General features: G+C 44.0%; 1 protein-coding gene and 1 pseudogene across 16 annotated transcripts in view; both read left to right on the top strand.

The window, feature by feature from the left end:
* The window catches only part of Dysf (dysferlin), a 201704-nt gene that overhangs the window by 15486 nt on the left and 173792 nt on the right, over nucleotides 1–12426 (top strand). The gene's annotated exons all lie outside the window — the stretch shown is intronic.
* LOC110295910 lies at nucleotides 7377–8841 on the top strand (annotated as a pseudogene).

Consider the following 12426-nt stretch of genomic DNA (forward strand, 5'->3'; position numbering starts at 1 on the left):
AGCTCACTTTGTAGACCAGGCTGGCCTCGAACTCAGAAATCTGCCTGCCTCTGCCTCCCGAGTGCTGGGATTAAAGGCGTGCGCCACCACGCCCGGCCTTCTTCTTTCTTTCTTTTCCTTTTTTTTTGAGATAGGGTCTTGCTCTGTAGCCCAGGCTGGTCTTGAACTCTTATGAGTCTTCCATGTCAGTTTCCCACTTGCTGGTATTACAGGCATGTTTTTATCATGCCTGGCTCTCGATCACACTAAAATATAACCAATTCTTAAATTATACTGTCAACCTGAAGACTTTCCCAGTGGGTGATCTTTGCCTACATGTTTAACTAGCTACTTTCTTTGGATGAGTTCCAGGAGCAGTGTTGCTGTGGCCACCTCTGCAGCTTTGCTGAGTTTCCCACTTGGCCTTCCGGAAGTCTACACCATCACTACACTACATGTTACTACCATGTTTGAGGGCTTATTTTCTTAATATCTTCAAATCTCTAACTATCTCTTGAGGTTCAAATAGCATTTGTTGGGCTGGGAGCTATGACTTAGGTGTGAGGTGCTTGCCTAGTGTGTATGAGGTGTAGGGTTCCATGCCCATCACTGCATAAAACCAGGGGTGGTGGTTCAGATCCATAATCCCAGGTCCTGGGAGGTAGAGGCAGGAGGATCAAAAGTTCAAGGGCATTCTAAGCTACATGGAGAGTTCAAGGTTAGCCTGCATTATCTGAGATCCTGTCTTAAGAAGTTGTATTAATGACATTTCAAGATTAACTATAACATTTATTTCTTACTGAGTTACCTTTTTATCTGCTCCTTTGGAGGTGGGTAGCATTTGTTTTTTTTAGTTAGTTACAAATACTTTTTTACATACTAAGAACAATAACATTTTGTCATGGGTGTTTCAGTTAATTTAAAAACTGTTTATATGTTTGTGTGTTTGCCTGAAAATATGTCTGTGAATCATATGCATGTCTGGTATCCATCCCTGGAGATCAGTGGTAGACATTGGTTCCCCTGTATCTAGAGTTACAGATTTTGTGAGCCACTGTCTGGGTCCTAAGAATCAAACCCATGCCCTCTGGAAGAGCAACCAATTCTCTTAACCACCAAGACCCTTGTTTGTTTCTTCAATTGACAAAACTTGCATAGGGCTGAGTGTGGTGATGCTCGCTTATAACCCAAGTAAGTGCAAAGTAGAGACAGCAGGAGCTCAAGAGTTCAAGGCCAGCCTGGTCTACATGAGACTGCCTTAAAGAAGCAACAAGACAATTCGCATAAGGTTATCTTCTCCAGTGCCAAGTGGACATCTTACTTTGAGCATCTCTCTCTGAGTGCACTCCATGGCAGCCATGGTAACCATCACCCAGTGCTCTTCCTAGCCACCTCTTTCCTGGGCTGTATGATTAGACACATGCGAGTTAGACACATGAGGAGGAGTGACTGAAGGTGGGAAGGGTGATGCTTTGATGGTGAGGTAGGTGACAGACATATACAGGTCTTCCGACGCCCAGGCTTGAGTCCGAAGACAGACAATGGCTTTTCCTCATCAGGGTCAGGGTTGCCTTTCTTCCCTCTATCATCAGTAGTCTAATGACACTGGGATTCTTATTAGTTTTTTGACTTTTGACACGTAGCAAGCCCACAGCAGATTCTTGTGGGCTAAGCCAAGAGGCTCCTGTGGTATTAGAAGCTCTGCGGCTTCTGAGCCACAGAGTTCAGCCACCTGACTCAGGGGCAATAGCAGCCATAGCCCTCCCCTGAACTGACAACTTAAGGGAGTTGGCTCACTATTTGGCTCACTATTTAAGACTACAACAAGTGATCACAGCAGGGAAGTCGTGGCCACCACTACGAGAGATAAAATGTTGAGCTAGCAATCTCCTTTTTATTCAGTTGGGCAGCTAGGGTAAGTCTTCTTCAATCGGTCTAATCCAGAAAATACTTGGACATGTACAGAAATTTGTATCCAGGGTGATTGTAGAATTTGTCAGGTTGACAGTAAATATAAATCAATGCATTCTCCCTGTCCTTGCTGGTCTCTCCTTCCTCTCTAGGTGGGGTTCTCAGTAGCTAACCATGTGTTTTCTTAGTCAGAAACTTGACCCTCCCTCTGTCCACCCTGACACTGGCCCGTAGTCCCAGGCCTACTGCCTGCATCCTCACCATCTTCCCCAAGGACTTTAGAGAGATTGTGATAAGATACATATGATAGAAAGTTTATCTCTTCTCTTTTGGGGGGATGTGGGGACAAGGTTTAGCTATGTAGGCCTGGCTGGCCTCTAACTCAGGATAGTTTTGAGTTTATAGTAATCTTTCTGCCTCTGCAACCTAAATTCTGAGACTATAGCTGTGTGCTATCATGCCTGACTTAATTTATGATCTGTTTTAGGATTTCAAAGCTGTGAAGAGATAACATGACCATGGCAATTCTTATAAAAGAAAATATTTCATTGGGGCTGGCTTACAGTTTTATAGGTTTAGTTCATTATCATCAAGGCAGGAAGCAGGGCAGCTTCCAGGCAGACATGTGCTGGAGAAGGATCTGAGAATTCTATAGCATAATCTACAGGCAGCAAGGAGACTGTCTGTCACCCTGGGCAAAGCTTGAGCATATATAAGACCTCAAACACTGTCTCCACAGTGACACACTTTCTCTAACAAGATCACACCTATTCTATCTAGTAAAGCCATACCCTATGGACCAAACATTTCAAAACATGAGTCTATGGGAGCCATATCTATTAAAACCACCACACCATCTTACCCATTTTTTAAATTTTTATTTTTTAATTAATTAATTAATTAATTAATTAATTTGGTTTTTCGAGACAGGGTTTCTCTGTATAGCCCTGGCTGTCCTGGAACTCACTTTGTAGACCAGGCTGGCCTCAAACTCAGAAATCTGCCTGTCTCTGCCTCCTGAGTGCTGGGATTAAAGGCGTGCGCTACCACCGCCCGGCTTATTTTGTTTTTCAAGACAGGGTTTTTCTGTTTAACAGTCTTGGCTTTCCTGGAACTTGCTCTGTAGACCAGGCCGCCCTCTAACAGAGATCCACTGCCTCTGACTCCTTAGTGCTGGGATTAAAGACATGTGGCACCACACAGACATTTTAACCAATTTTAAGTATTAAGTTTGGTGATATTAAGGGCTTGGAGTAGTGACATACCTCTTTAATCTGTGAGTTCAAAGCCAGCCTGGTCTACAAAGCAAGTCTGGATCAGCCAGGCTCTATGACACAGAGAAACCCTGTCTTGAAAAATCAAAATAAATAAATCAATTAACTAATTAAACAATATTCTTGGTATTAAATATATTCATGGCCTGGGTGTTGTGGCACATTTCTTTTTTTTCTGGTTTTTTTTTTTTTGTTTTTTGTTTGTTTGTTTGTTTGTTTGTTTTCAAGACAGGGTTTTGCTGTATAACCCTGGCTGTCCTGGAACTCACTTTGTAGACCAGGCTGGCCTCGAACTCAGAAATCTGCCTGCCTCTGCCTCTCGAGTGCTGGGATTAAAGGCGTGCACCACCACGGCTGGCTTTTTTTTGTGGCACATTTCTTAATTCCAGTGCTCGGGGGCAGAGGCAGGCTGATCTGTGAGTTCAGTGTGATATTATTAAGTACATCCAGGGGTCTTGGAGTATAGCTCAGGGGGGATAGTGTGTGCTTAGCATGCAGTCAGTTCCTAGTGTCTTCCTTAGCTTGCACTCTCCCTCTAAAATGACAAAACAAAACACACCCCGCCCCCCAAAAAACAGCAAGTTCTACCCACAAACAAAAACGAAACCCCAAGAAAACAAAGAAACCCTACCAGACAGTTGTGCAATTGTCAGCAGCTTGCTTCTCTAGAACATTTCCAGACTTTCATACTCAGGGAACACTTCCACTTCCTTCTCCCCACCTCTAGCAACTACCATCTTCCTCTGCTTCTGTGATCCAGGTTCCCAGCACCCAGAGTCATTCCCTCCCTGCCTCACCAGGCTTCGCTACAGTTATCGTGGGTACTGAGTGCATCTATAGAGCATCTATGGGGCCCTCCAGCACTATCCCCTCAGCAGGAACTGTGTGCACTTTGGAGATTATTAGATGAAAGGACACATTTCCCAAGGCCAGAATCAATGGCCAGGCATGGGATTGGCAAGGTGCCTTCTCTTATTTAGGTGCCTGTCAGTCACATGATGAGCTGGGTAACCATTCCTTTCCTTTAAACAAAAGTTTGCATTTCTACATATATTATTCATATAAACACACAAACTGTTCACGTAGGTTTTTGAGGCAGGGTCTCTTGCACTAGAACCTAGGACTCACCTATTCTGTTAGGCTGTCTGGCCAGCAAGTCCTAAGGAAATGAGTCTCTGTCTTCTCAGCACTAAGGTTACAAGCTCAGGCTACCATACCTGGTTTTCTACATGCTATAGAACTCAGCTTCTTCTGCTTGAGCAGGAAGCACGTTATCATTGAGCCCCAGTGTCTCCTTGTCCCTTGTTCTTCTTTGGGGTTGTAGTCCCATAAGTGGCTCCTCCCAAGTTCACCAGGACTGTCCGAGAGTTTACCCTCTGAGTCAAGACTTCATAACATTCCACTATGGTCCTCTGTGGTCTTCATCTTCAGGGAATACAGGAAGCAGAAAGTGGTTAGAAAGGCACTTAGCCCAGGGCTGTCACGCACATTGCCTGATTATGTTAGCAGGGAGCATTAGGAAATGAGTTTTCTAGTGGGCCACTCAAGAAGGGCAGTATGTGGAATGTTCCATGTTGCTTCTGGAGCCACAGGAAGCAGATTGTGATAGAGGAGGGGCGTGGACATTTAGCTTTCATCTCCTGTCCCTTCAAAACCCTACAGTGGACACAGGTCAGTACACTGCTGGTCAGCTGAGGCCTGGAAGGTGCCTAGTTCTTTAAGGCCACAATACCACATGCCTATAGATGTCAGAGGACTACCCAGGTGTCAAATTTCACCTGCCACCTTGTTTGGGACAGAGTCTGTCTTGTCTACTATTATATATGCCAGCCTACCTGTCTTTGAGCTTCTGACAACTGTCCTGTGTCCACCATCCATCTCCTGGTAGGGGAACTGGGATTGAGATTATTGCTGTATCCAGCCTTTCTGCATGGATGCTGGAGATCCAAATCTGTCTCTAGGCTTGTGTGACAAGTGTTTTGCCCCTGAACCATCTTCATAACCTCCAGGTTCTTATCAAATGACTTAAAAAACAGTGTTCAGCTCCCATGGAACCAGAGAAGAGACCAGCAGCTTACACACAAGGCAGGCCTGGGCCAGCACTGAGAAGACAACTGGTTTCTTTTCCAGTGTACTTCTGGCCCCATGGTGCCTTCTTTGATCTTTCTGTTTACCTGAACTGTCCCATGCCAGTAAGAAAGGTCGTGGTGAACTCAAGAACAGTGCTTCTTTTCCCTGGGGAGGAAGCTAACTCACAGCAACTTCAGAAAGAAAAGGGTCTATGAGGATGCCTCATTATGAATAAGGGTTGTTAATACGATAGAGGTGTGGTGTCTGTTCTCTGAAAAGAAAAGAAAAATCACAGCCTGGTCAGTGGATAGAAAAGCACACTGTGAGCTGCTGTCCCAGGCTGGGAGCCCAGCTGTCTTGGGAGCCCCAGAGAGAACAGCTATGTCACCCTCAGGGAAGATGGGACATCCAGGAAGTTTGTAGAGGAGTGACCAGTGGGAGGTCACTAGACAGTTCACAGACTTGGATAGGTGCATCAGAATAGCTGCGAAGAGGAGGGCAGGGCAAATGTAACTATGAACCCGAGGGCAGTGAGCCGGAGGGCAGCTGGGTACCTCGTCCACGCTGTCTCACTTAATTATTGTGAGTTATTGTGATCTTACAAATGAACAAAGTGAGGCTGAGATTTATTTTTTTCCTTCTTTGAATCAGGGTTTCTGTGTAGCCCTGGCTGTGCTGGAATCTGCTTCTGTAGACCAGGATGGCCTTGAACTCAGAGCTTCTCCTGCCTCTGCCTCCCAAGTGCTGGGATTAAAGGTGTACACCACCACCTGCTGCACAGCCTTTTTGTTTTTTTGAGGCTGAAATCTTTTGTTTGTGTGTTTGTTTGTTTTTTGTTTTGTTTTGTTTTGTTTTCGAGACAGGGTTTCTCTGTATAACCCTGGCTGTCCTGGAACTCACTTTGTAGACCAGGCTGGCCTCGAATTCAGAAATCTGCCTGCCTCAGCCTCCCATGTGCTGGAATTAAAGGTGTGCACGAGGCTGAAATCTTAATGAGTCTCCCAAGACTCTTGGGGTCAACTGACAGGGTCAGAACAATATCCACTGTCATGTTAAACAATTCACCCTTTTCACCGAGTTGGCGAGTTGGCATTTGTGGTTTGCCTTGCTGACTGCACTCAGGGGGAGCCACCACTGCTGCTCCCTGGCATCACTCCAGGCTCTGATGCTCACATACATCTATGGTATTCCTCTTGCTTTTTCAATAGTTGTTTGTGTGTGAATGACTCTTTGCCTGCATGTATGTAAGCGTGCCACACATGTCTGGTGCCTTCAGAGCCCCAATGAGGGTTTTAGAGGCCCTGGAACTGGAGTTAAAAATGTCTGTGAGCTGCCATGTGGGTGTCGGGAGCTGAATTCAGGTCCTCCACGAGAGCAGCCAGTGCTCCTCGCCTCCCCAGCCTTTCCTGCTGTGTTCTTTATGTCCGTGTGCTCAGAGCTGCATTTAAGGAGGCTCTTAATCTTCAAATACACACAATATAAATATGACATGTAAAGTTTTAATAATGGCTAATAATTTTATACACTATCATGTCTTGCAACATGAAGTGGGACATTTGTTTAGGACATTTTTCATACCCCACAAGTGGTGACTATGGAAAACCAAGCGGAGTGTGTGATCACTTGCATTACAAACTGTCCTGGTTGGGTTTGGTCAGATTGACACACACCTGAACATAGCTGGGGAGAGGTAATATTAATTAAGAAAATGCCTTTAGCAGATTGACAAGGTTGTCCAGTCTGAGGGTGCATTTCCCTGATTAATGACTGCTGTGGGAGGGCCTGGCTCACAGAGCTGGGGATGCCCCCCAGCAGATGATCCTGGGCTGTATGAGGAAGTGGAATGAGCAAGCCAAGGGGAGCAAGCTAGTAAGCAGTGTTCTTTCATGGTCTCTGCTTTAGTTCCTGCCTCCAAGTCCCTGCCCTGACTTCCCTCAGTGAGAGAGTGTGACCTGAGACTTGTCAGCTGGCAAGTCCTTCCTTCCCAAGTTGCTTTTAGTCACAGTGTTTTGTTATAGGTATAGAAACCCTAACTAAGTCATGACATAAGCTATATCAGCCACTGGTTATAGGTATAGAAACCCTAACTAAGACATAAGCTGATATTGAACTCGAGTTGGAAGAGGCGAGTCCGGGGTCAAAATGGAGGACCATGATCCACAGGAACCAGAGCAGCTGAGGAAGCTGTTTATTGGTGGTCTGAGCTTTGAAACCACAGATGATAGCTTAAGAGAACATTCTGAGAAATGGGGCACGCTTACAGACTGTGTGGTAATGAGAGATCCCCAAACAAAACGTTCCAGAGGCTTTGGTTTTGTGACCTACTCTTGTGTTGAAGATGTGGATGCTGCACTGTGTGCATGGCCACACAAGGTTGACGGGTGTGTGGTGGAACCAAAGAGAGCTGTTTCTAGAGAGGATTCTGTAAAGCCTGGTGCCCATTTAACGGTGAAGAAAATTTTTTGTTGGTATTAAAGAGGATATGGAAGAATATAACCTGAGAGACGACTTTGAAAAGTATGGCAGGATCGAAACCATAGAGGTTATGGAAGCCAGGCAGAGTGGGAAAAAGAGAGGATTTGCTTTTGTAACTTTTGATGATCGTGACACAGTTGATAAGATTGTTGTTCAGAAATACCACACTATTAATGGGCATAATTGTGAAGTGAAAAGGGCCCTTTCTAAACAAGAGATGCAGTCTGCTGGATCACAGAGAGGTCGTGGAGGTGGATCTGGCAACTTTATGGGTTGTGGAGGAAACTTTGGAGGTGGTGGAGGAAACTTTGGAGGTGGTGGAGGAAACTTTGGTGGAAGAGGTGGCTATGGTGGTGGAGGTGGTGGCAGCAGAGGTAGTTATGGAGGTGGTGATGGTGGATATAATGGATTTGGAGGGGATGGTGGCAACTATGGTGGTGGTTCTGGTTACTGGTTTGAGCCAGTAGAGGATATGGAGGTGGTGACCAGGCAATGGACACCAGGGTGGTGGTTATGGAGGTGGAGGAGGAGGCTATGATGGTTACAATGAAGGAGGAAATTTTGGTGGAGGTAACTATGGTGGTGGTAGGAACTACAATGACTTTGGAAATTATAGTGGACCGCAACAACCAAATTATAGACACATGCAGGGGGCAGTTTGGGTGGAAGAAGCTCAGGTAGTCCTTGTGGTGGTGGCTATGGGTCTGGAGGTGGACATGGTGGGTATGTTAGCAGAAGGTTTTAAAATAAAACAGAAACGGCTACAGTTCTTAGCAGGAGAGAGAGCGAGGAGTTGTCAGGAAAGCTGCAGGTTACTTTGAGACAGTCATCCCAAATACATTAGAGGAACTGTAAAAATCTGCCACAGAAGGAACGATGATCCATAGTCAGAAAAGTCACTGCAGCTTAAACAGGAAACCCTTCTTCTTCAGGACTGTCACAGCCACAGTTTGCAAAAAGTGCAGCAATTGATTAATGCAATGTAGTGTCAATTAGATGTACATTCCTGAGGTCTTTTTATCTGTTGTAGCTTTTTCTTTTTCTTTTTCTTTTCATTACATCAGGTATATTGCCCTGTAAATTGTGGTAGTGGTACCAGGAATAAAAAATTAAGGAATTTTTAACTTTTCAATATTTGTGTAGTTCAGTTTTTCTACATTTTAGTACAGAAACTTTAACAAAATGCAGTTTCGAAGGTGTTTCCTTGTGAGTTAACACATGAAGAAGATCATTGTTAATTACTATTTTGTATGAATTTTGCTAAAGTTAACTGTAAAGAAACACCTACTGACTTGCAATTTAAGGGGAATCTATTCTCCCCATTTCCAAAACGATGCTGAATGGGCGCTGACATGTAGAGAGAATAGATATTTGTAGGTTTGCAATGTGTGTTTTAGATAATTAGAATTGGGAAATAAAAAATAGCATATTTGTGAACTTTTTAGACATAAGCTATACCAGCCGCTGGTTAGCTTATGTTCACAAGATACTATTTTAATGGGAGAAAAGACTGGCAAATTGATGGTTTAGACTGAAGATTTTGGCAGTTTTATTTTAAAAATTTACCAGCCTGCCCGGTTCATGGACAGTGCCTAATAGTTACCATTTTTCTTTTCATTACATCAGGTATATTGCCCTGTAAATTGTGATAGTGGTACCAGGAATAAAAAATTAAGGAATTTTAAAATTTTCAATATTTGTGTAGTTCAGTTTTTCTACATTTTAGTACAGAAACTTTAACAAAATTTGTTGCTAATCAAGAAGTTTGCCTTTCAAGCAAAGATAAGATGAAATTTTAGAAAGCCTGTCTCTCTCAGCTTCCCCCTATGTAGGCTTTCCCAAGGAGACTGATGGTGATATTAATAAATTGGGGGCAATTATATAAGAAATACTTCAACATTTGGAAGATCTGTTTAACTCATTGCATCAAAGTTTTCAAATGTAGATGCTACAGAATCATGAGTAGGTAAGAGATTCATTTCAGAGCACAAGACAGAACAACTAAGTTAATATAACAAAACAAAAATGTTTATTAACCTAATTTTAGAATATACATCACAACTTTTAAAAAACAGTTTAAACCTACCATCTGTTGAGTATACATGTAATTTCAAGGACTGTTTACAATTACCTGCAAGTTCACTAAAACATATGCCTTGTTTACTTCCAGCTACCTATCTGGCTGGATTTTCTTCATAGATATTAATCAAAACAAACCATCAATGAATACATAAACACGGGAGCAAATATAGCCACCCAGCCAAGCATTACAGAGGTTTGCAAAAATGTAAAAGTAACACTTTTAGTTTTTCCTTGTAGTGCAAGTTATTTTCTACATAAATATATCACTGATGCTAATGTGTATTGGGCTTCTTATTATTGCAACATTTATTTTTATTCTTATTATTTTCACTTATTTTGATTACATGTTTCTCCAGTGTGTGTCTGTAGGGGAGTATATGCATGTGCATGCAGTTGTGCTTAGTGACCGGAAGGGGGTGTCCTATCCTCTGCAGCCGAAGTTACAGGTGGTTGGGAGCTGCCTGATGTAGGTGCTGGGAACAGAACTTGGGCTCTCTGAAAGAGCAGTACATGCTTTTAACTGCTGAGCAATCTCTTCAGCTCCTTAGATTGATTACCAATTTTGCTTTGACACAGGCCCAGGCTGTCTAGAGCTGATCTTTCTCCCTCTGCCTCCTGAGTGCCAGGATGACAGCCTTGCTCAGCTAAATTGATTACTAAATCCGATTTTAACGTCTTCAGTTTCAGTTTCTAAACCCTCTGTAACTTACAAGAATGACATTCTGGGACCCAGAAGCTTGAGCGTGGCCATGAACAGTTGGTGGAGCTTTAGGTATCTGCAGAGCCCACCAAACCCAACCTCAGGGATCTACAACCAGGAGGAGGGGGCTGGAGGTTCACCCTCTTCCACATTATCTAGGGAAATGTGAGCAGCTTAAACAACTAGAAACCTGGCTAAGCCCAGCCACAGCTCAACTCTGGAGGACTCGGGGCTCCAGCTCCAGGAACATGCTCCAGGTCTTAGAGGAGATTTCATAGCCCATGCAGTCATGGAGACCACAGGCTTCTCAATAAAGAGTCTTATGTATTGTATGGGAAGGACTGAAGACCTGGCTGAGGCGAGGGTTCCTAGGCTGGCTGGTCCCTTCCCTTCCACCATTGTGCAGTCAGACACTGCGTTTTCTGATGCTCCCTAGAAAAGTGGGGCAGGTATAGCCATCCATGCCCCTGTCTGAACAGAGTGGCCATACCTAGCTTCATCATTGCCTATGGCCCTTTCCTTCAAAGCTGCTTTTCTCTGTAGTTACAGATGTCTTTGTTGGACCACCTGGTGGGGACTTCCTCACTCTGATGCTGTCGACCCACTGTTGGCCTCTTTCTGGGGATCACCTTAAGAGAGGAACAGACCTACCTGCCCCAGCAGAGCCCAGAGTTGCAAGCCAGACTCAACTTGGTTATGAACATAGCCTGCCCAGTGTCCATCCTTAGAAGCAGTTCTCCCTGGGCATCTTCTATGCAATCTTTCCTTCAAGGCTCAGTCACCCATTGCACTAGGAATAGGCACCCAGGCCTTAGTGCTCCCTGCTCCATAGTTGCTGCAGCTGCTTGCAACCTATGGTCACAAGGGTCAGTTCTCAGAAGTCACAGTGTTAGTTCTAGTTGTCTACCCTGAAGCTTTATGAGCCAGATAGGACTCTCTGAGACTGCTTGTTTCTCATAAACCCTTTCTAAGTCTCGGTGAGGAAGGCAAACAATCAAATTCATCATTTTAACCAATTAAGGTTAAAGGGCCTGGTGGCATAGATCTGTAATGAGAAGCTGAGGCAGGAGGATCTGAAGTTCTAGAGGGAGTTCAAGGTCAGCCTGTAACACTGAATGAGATCTTATCTCAAAATTTAAAAAAAATAGAAAAATAGGCTGGGGATGTGACTCAGTTGTAGCTTAGCAATAGGCAATAGGGTGCTTGCCTAACATTAGGACAACCCCAGATACAATCCCTAGTGTTACAGGACAAACGAAGTGAATGCTAGGTGATTTGGGGGTTAAATATTGAACATCAATTATGATCTGATTCAAGAGCATTGTCCCACAAAACTCATTGCTAGCAATCACTCCCAGTTTACCTTCTCCATATTCTACCCCTGGGAACCCAGAATCTATGGATTTGCTTGCTCTGGACGTTTTATGCAAATGTGATAATACAAAACAAGAATTTGGTTTTTAAAAAAATCTTTTAAAAGACTTAAAAATAATCTTCTTGGAAGATTATTCATGTTCGTTCATTAATTTTATTTTTATCATTTAAAAAATTAAGACAGTTACCCAAGTAGCCTAGGCTGGCCTCAGACTCACCTTGTAGCTAAGGATGACCTTGAACTGCTGATCTTCCTGCCTCTCTCCTACATACTAGGTAAGCACTCTACCAACTGAGCTACGTCCCCAGCCCCAAGGAAGGGTTCATTTCCACTAAAGGTCTGAAAAGTCAGAAAGAGGCTGGAGATGCAAGTCACTGGTAGAGTGCTTGCTTAATATGGTGAGGCCTGGGCTAACCTGCAGCATAGTGGGGGTGAGGGGCACGTAGAGGATCTGGGAGAATAAAGGGGTAGGAAGACAATGACCATGAGGACATAATTAATGAGGATACAGCTTTAGCATTTTCTTCTCTCCCCTCTCCCCTCTCCCCTCTCCTCCCCTC

This window comes from Mus caroli, chromosome 6 (genome assembly GCF_900094665.2).
Source record: "Mus caroli chromosome 6, CAROLI_EIJ_v1.1, whole genome shotgun sequence".
NCBI lineage: Eukaryota > Metazoa > Chordata > Mammalia > Rodentia > Muridae > Mus > Mus caroli.